The sequence below is a fragment of the Leuresthes tenuis genome, unplaced genomic scaffold, assembly GCF_036924035.1.
Source record: "Leuresthes tenuis unplaced genomic scaffold, fLeuTen1.0.hap1 SCAF_91, whole genome shotgun sequence".
Classification (NCBI taxonomy): Eukaryota; Metazoa; Chordata; class Actinopteri; order Atheriniformes; family Atherinopsidae; genus Leuresthes; species Leuresthes tenuis.
The window spans coordinates 166,492-173,597 of record NW_027325445.1 but is presented as its reverse complement, the minus strand read 5'-3'; the positions used below and the strand labels follow the sequence as shown (position 1 = coordinate 173,597).

The 7,106-nt window shown below is 45.6% G+C and overlaps 1 non-coding gene across 1 annotated transcript; it reads left to right on the top strand.

The window, feature by feature from the left end:
- Positions 1 to 858: 858 nt before the first annotated feature.
- Positions 859 to 972, top strand: LOC140286416 (U5 spliceosomal RNA). Its single transcript, XR_011911233.1, has one exon. It is a non-coding gene; the product is annotated as a U5 spliceosomal RNA (small nuclear RNA).
- The last annotated feature ends 6,134 nt before the right edge of the window (positions 973 to 7,106 follow it).

The following is a 7,106-nucleotide window of genomic DNA, read 5'->3' as shown; positions in this document are numbered from 1 at the left end:
AAGCGTGTCAAAGCCCAAACATGTAACATTCAACAGGACACTTACACAACACATTCAAATCAAACAGTCAGACAACATACAAGAACATATACCCCAGCCGGCATTGCTCCCTGCCTATTTTCGTACAGCACACTATGTGTGCGCACACCTTTATTGACAAACTCTTCAACTTATACTCTTTTACCGAAGCTGCTACAGCTCGATTGGCCGAATACCCTTTGATCCCATTTCGGTGAATTTGACATCTGCCTTACATATAACAGATTAGCGGTTTAGCAGTTTTAATTTAGTTTGAGTGAAGGAATTCATTTTATAGCAAAATCCGAAATCGTGAAGAACTCATGAAAGTAAGCTTATTCTCGGATTCCTGAAACTTTAGATTTGCTCTTTCTTTTACTGCAAAGTACAACGTTGTTTTTTTGTTTAAATCTTTCTAGACATGGTAAATATTAAGGACAAAGCAGTTTTCACATAGTTTGAGTGAAGGAATTCATTTTATAGATAAAATCCCAAGAGTCTGCTGAGAAAAGAGAGTGAATGCGAAGTAGACTTTAACACGGCTATGGGAGCGAGCCGAGTGTGGGCTAACCGGGAGAATTGCTTGAAAGAAACGCGACACTGAATGAGCGATCAGAACAAAGCCTCAATACGGGATTCTCGTGGTGTTTTTGTTGCTGCCTTGTCTTTTGCACAGAGTAAAAGACAAGGCAGCCATCGAATAGGGCCCGATTGTTCCTAGTTGGTCAGCCGTGGAGCAAGGGGGGGGGGGAGCAAGCGTCTCAACCAAGCAAAGCTCACCATGGGGAAGGTGACTATGCCAACTAGCCTGATGCCCTGCTCCCGCAGTGACGGATAATCGTACTCTGGTTTCTCTTCATAACGTACAAGTCTTTCGCCTTTTACTAAAGATTTCTGTGGAGAGCAGCACTAATGAGTTGTTTCTATTTTTGGCAGGCTTTACCTTTGCGGGTGAAGCCCTTTCTGTCTGTGCAAAAGAAATCTTCTTACTGTGCAGAGTGACTTCTCTGAGTAGAGTCGCCTTACTTGTTGCGACTGTGCCGATGTTCGAAGCTGGAGTGCAAAGTTGTTGCTTGAATGGTGCTTGCTGGAGCGTGCGGGAGTGCAAAGTTATACCATTTAAAAGGGCTGAAGAGTGCTCAGTGCAGCGGGTGGGCGACACTCTGGCCACCTTGAAAACCGAGGTTACATCCACTACCAGGGGCAGCCCAAGTTCTGCCGCAAGTGTGGTGAGCATGGGCACCTGGTTGAGGCTTGTACCAAGGTGTTATGTGGGAAGAGCAGAGAAATTGGGCAAACTTTTGGAGAGTGTCCAAATGGCAGGAAATGTAATCTCTGTGGAGAATTAAATCACCTCTTCAGAGATTGCCCTAAATCTTTTGCCAACAAATTAAAGACGGTAAAGCCACAGTCAAGCCAACAAAGAGAAGGACCAAAGGTGGCAATTGGTGAACAAAGTGAAGAGGTTGACCCAATAAATTCAAACTTCCCGCCAAAAGCTTGGATTGGAAGTGAGGAGCAAAAAGGGGAGGGGCCTGTAGAGGCCTCACCACTCAGTGTTGAAGTCTGTGAGAATTCACAGGCAGAGGGTGGAGCTACGCTAAATGAGGAGGAAGAGCAGACAGGTGAGTCTAGTGAAGATACTCACCTCCCCGAAGGTCAACAGCCGAAGAGGACGGCATCTGAGCCTCTGATTCCCCAGTGGTATCAGAGAAGAGGGGAAGGGTTAGGTCCCTTTCAGACAGTTCTTCAGTGGAAGAACCTAGAGTCTTCCCCTCCGACTCACCAAATGAGGTCTCCTTTTTAACTTCAGCTCTGCAATCAACCCCCAGGGACTCAAAGTTAAATGCAACATTGCGTCAGAGGCCAACACCGAGAGTCCGAAAAGGAAATATAGATCACCCTACTCACTTTTCACCTAAAGAAAGGGTGAGAAATCCCGACTATACACCATCAAATGCGGTTGCGGAGTTGTTCGGCTGTGAGTAGGTGTGATTCTCCAACCATAATTGCTGAAAAATGTGTTAGAAAAGGTAAGAATGCCGGTCCATACATCATCAAAAGCGGGAGAGGTGGTGTTCGGCTGCAAGTAGCTGTGAATGTCCAGCCATAATTACTCACAAACGGGTAAGAAAAGGTACTATTGCCAGACCATATTTGATCAAAACAGGGAGCGGAGGTGGTTCAGCTGCAAGAAGGTTTGAATGTCCGACTAAAGTTTGTAAAAAGCGGGTAAGACAAGGTGTGAATGCCCGACAATGTATGATCACAAGAGGAGCGGAGGTTTTCGGCTGCAAGAAGGTCTGAATGTCCACCCATAATTACTGAAAAATGGGTAAGAAAGGGTGCGAAAGCCCAACCGCACATGATCATAAGTGGATGAGAAGGTGTTCGACTGCAAGTAGGTGTGAATGTAAGATCATAATTTGTAAAAAGCGGGTAAGAAAAGGTAAGAATGCCCAACCATAAATTATCAAAAGCGGCAGCAGTTTCGCCTGGTATTTATCAATGTCTAGATAGATTTCAACAAAAAACAACGTTGTACTTTGCAGTAAAAGAAAGTGCAAATCAAAAGTTTTAGGAATCCGAGAATAAGTTTATTTTCATGAGTTCTGCACGATTTCGGATTTTATGTATAAAATGAATTCCTTCACGCAAACTAAGTTAACACTGCTTTGTCCTTCATATGTACCCATTTCTACATATATTTCAAGCATAAACTTCCTCATACTACCCTGAATGAGAAAGAGCCACACTTGTGATTAAGCCATACGCCCCTTTTGAGGAGTTCCGCATGGTTTGGGATTTTATCTATAAAATTAATTCCTTCACTCAAACTATGTTAAAACGGCTTTTACCTTCATATTTATCAATGTCTCGATAGATTTAAACAAAAAAACAACGTTGTACTTTGCAATAAAAGAAAGAGCAAATCAAAAGTTTTAGGAATCCGAGAATAAGCTTATTTTCATGAGTTCTGCACGATTTCGGATTTTATGTATAAAATGAATTCATTCACTCAAACCAAGTTAAAACTGCTTTTTCCTTCATATTTATCAATGTCTAGATCGACTTCAACAAAGAACAACATTGTATTTTGCAGTAGAAGAAAGAGCAAAACTGAAGGATCAGGAATCCGAGAATAAGCTTCTGTTCATACGTTCTGCATGATTTGGGATTTTATGTATAGAATGAATTCCTTCACTCAAACTAAGTTAATACTATTTTGTCCTTCATATGTACCCATTTCTACATATATTTCAAGCATAAACTTCCTCATACTACCCTGAATGAGAAAGAGCCACACTTGTGATTAAGCCATACGCCCCTTTTGAGGAGTTCTGCATGATTTGGGATTTTATCTATAAAATCAATTCCTTCACTCAAACTATGTTAAAACGGCTCTTACCTTCATATTTATCAATGTCTCGATAGATTTAAACAAAAAAACAACGTTGTACTTTGCAGTAAAAGAAAGAGCCAATCAAAAGTTTTAGGAATCCGAGAATAAGCTTATTTTCATGAGTTCTGCACGATTTCGGATTTTATGTATAAAATGAATTAATTCATTCAAACCAAGTTAAAACTGCTTTTTCATTCATATTTATCAATGTCTAGATCGACTTTAACAAAGAACAACATTGTATTTTGCAGTAGAAGAAAGAGCAAAACTGAAAGATCAGGAATCCGAGAATAAGCTTATTTTCTTATGGGCAAGTGGGAACTTCTTTGTCCTTCATATTTATCAATGTGTAGATGGATTTCAACTTCTTCTACTGCAAAGTCCAATGTTTTTCTTTGTTGAAGTTGATCTAGACATTGATGAATATGGAAGGACAAAGCAGTTTTAACTTGGTTTGAGCAAAGCAATTCATTTTATAGCAAAATCCGAAATCGTGCAGAACTCATGAAAGCAGGCTTATACTCGGATTCCTGAAACTTTAGATTTGCTCTTTCTTTTACTGCAAAGTACAACGTTGTTTTTTTGTTTAAATCTTTCTAGACATGGTAAATATGAAGGACAAATCAGTTTTAACATAGTTTGAGTGAAGTAATGCATTTTATAAGCAAAATCCCAAATCATGCAGAACTCATGAAAAGCTTTTTCTCGCTTTTCACTGCTTTTTACAAACTTTGGTCGGACGTTCACACCTTCTTGCATCCGAACACCTCCGCTTCCGCTTTTGATGATGTATATTCGGGCATTCGAACCTTTTATTACCCGCTTTTTACAAACCATTGTCGGACTTTCACACCTTCTTGCAGCCGAACACCACCTCTCCCGCTTTTGATGATGTATGGTCCAGTATTCTTACCTTTTCTAACACATTTTTCAGCAATTATGGTCGGACATTCACACCTACTCACAGCTGGACACCTCCGCTCCCGCTTTTGATCATACAATGTCGGGACATCGCTCCTTGTCTTACCAGCTTTTTACAAACTTTAGTCGAACATTCACACCTTCTTGCAGCTGAACACCTCCGCTCACGCTTTTGATGATGTATAGTCGGGCTTTCGAGCCTTTTCTTACCCGGTTTTTACAAATTATGGTTGGACATTCAGACCTTGCAGCCGAACACCTCCGCTCTCTCTTTTGATCATACATTGTCGGGCATTCGCACCTTGTCTTACCCGCTTTTTACAAACTATAGTCAGACATTCACACCTTGCAGCTGAACCTCCGCTCCCTGTTATGATCATGTATGGTGTGGCAATACTACCTTTTCTTCCCCCGTTTGTGAGTAATTATGGCTGGACATTCACACCTACTTGCAGTCGAACAGCTCTGCTCCCGCTTTTGATTATGTTTGGTTGGATATTCGAACCTTTTCTTAACTGCTTTTTACAAACCATGGTTGGACTTTCACACCTTCTTGTAGCCGAACAACTCCGCTCCCGCTATTGATTTTGTACAGTCGGGTATTTTAACCTTTTCTTACCCGCTTTTTACCAACTATGGTCGGACATTCACACCGTCTTACAGCGGAACACCTCCGCTCCCGCTTTTTATGGTGTATAGTCGGGCATTCGAACCTTTTCTTACCCGCTATTTACAAACTATGGTAGGACATTCAAACTTTCGTGTATCCGAAAACCTCCGCTCTCTCTTTTGATCATACATTGTCGGACATTCGCACTTTTTCTTACCCGCTTTTTACAAACCATGGTCGGACTGTCACACCTTCTTGTAGCCGAACACATCCGCTCCCGCTATTGATTGTGTACAGTCGGGTATATTAACCTTTTCTTACCCGCTTTTTACCAAGTATGGTTGGACATTCACACCTTCGTACAGCGGAACACCTCCGCTCCCTATTTTGATGGTGTATGTTCGGGCATTCAAACCTTTTCTTACCCGCTTTTTCCAAACTATGGTCGGCTATTCACAGCTTCCTCTCCACCATACTTGTATGGTGGGATATTCACACCCACTTGCATCCGAAGACCCATCCATCCATCATCTGCCGCTTATCCGGGGGTCGGGTCGCGGGGGCAGCAGCTTGAGCAGAGAAACCCAGACGTCTCTGTCCCCGGCCACTTCCTCCAGCTCTTCCGGGGGGACCCCGAGGCGTTCCCAGGCCAGCCGAGAGACATAGTCTCTCCAACGTGTCCTGGGTCTCCCCCGGGGTCTCCTCCCAGTGGGACGTGCCCGGAACACCTCCCCAGGAAGGCGCCCAGGGGGCATCCTAACCAGATGCCCGAGCCACCTCATCTGACTCCTCTCAATGCGGAGGAGCAGCGGTTCTACTCCGAGCCCCTCCCGGATGACTGAGCTTCTCACCCTATCTCTAAGGGAGAGCCCAGACACCCTGCGGAGGAAACCCATTTCGGCCGCTTGTATTCGCGATCTTGTTCTTTCGGTCACTACCCACAACTCGTGACCATAGGTGAGGATGGGAACTTAGATTGACGAGTAAGTAGAGAGCTTCGCCTTCTGGCTCAGCTCCCTCTTCACAACGACGGGTCGGTGCAGAGCCCGCAACACTGCAGACGCCGCACCGATCCGCCCGTCAATCTCCCGCTCCATTCGTCCCTCACTCGTGAACAAGACCCCGAGATACTTGAACTCCTCCACTTGGGGAAGGATCTCATTCCCGACCCGGAGAGAGCATTCCACCCTTTTCCGGCTGAGAACCATAGTCTCGGATTTGGAGGTGCTGATTCTCATCCCAGCCGCTTCACACTCGGCTGCGAATCGCTCCAGTGAGAGCTGAAGGTCACGGCCTGACGACGCTAACAGAACCACATCATCTGCAAAAAGCAGAGACCCGATTCTGAGGTCGCCAAATCGGACACCCTCAACGCCCTGGCTGCGCCTAGAAATTCTGTCCATAAAAGTTAGGAACAGAATCGGTGACAAAGGGCAGCCCTGACGGAGTCCAACTCTCACCGGAAACGTATCCGACTTACTGCCGGCAATGCGGACCAAACTCTGGCACCGGTCATACAGAGACCGAACGGCCCCTATCAAGGGGTCCGGCACTCCATATTCCCGGAGCACCCCCCACAGGACTCCACGAGGGACACGGTCGAACGTTTTCTCCAAGTCCACAAAACACATGTAGACTGGTTGGGCGAACTCCCATGCACCCTCCAGGATCCTGCCGAGGGTATAGAGCTGGTCCACTGTTCCACGGCCAGGACGAAAGCCACACTGCATCTCCTGAATCCGAGGCTCGATTATCCGACGGATCCTCCTCTCCAATACCCCCGAATAGACCTTACCAGGGAGGCTGAGGAGTGTGATACCCCTATAGTTGGAACACACCCTCCGGTCCCCCTTTTTAAAGAGGGGGACCACCACCCCAATCTGCCAGTCCAGAGGCACTGTCCCCGATGTCCACGCGATGCTGCAGAGGCGTGTCAGCCAAGACAGCCCTACAACATCCAGAGCCTTGAGAAACTCAGGACGGACCTCATCCACCCCCGGGGCCTTGCCACCGAGGAGCTTTTTGACCACCTCGGCAACCTCAGCCCCAGAAATGGGAGGCCCCGTCTCCGAGCTCTCCGACTCTGCCTCTTCCGAGCACGTGTTGGTAGGATTGAGGAGTTCCTCGAAGTACTCCCCCCACCGACTCACAACA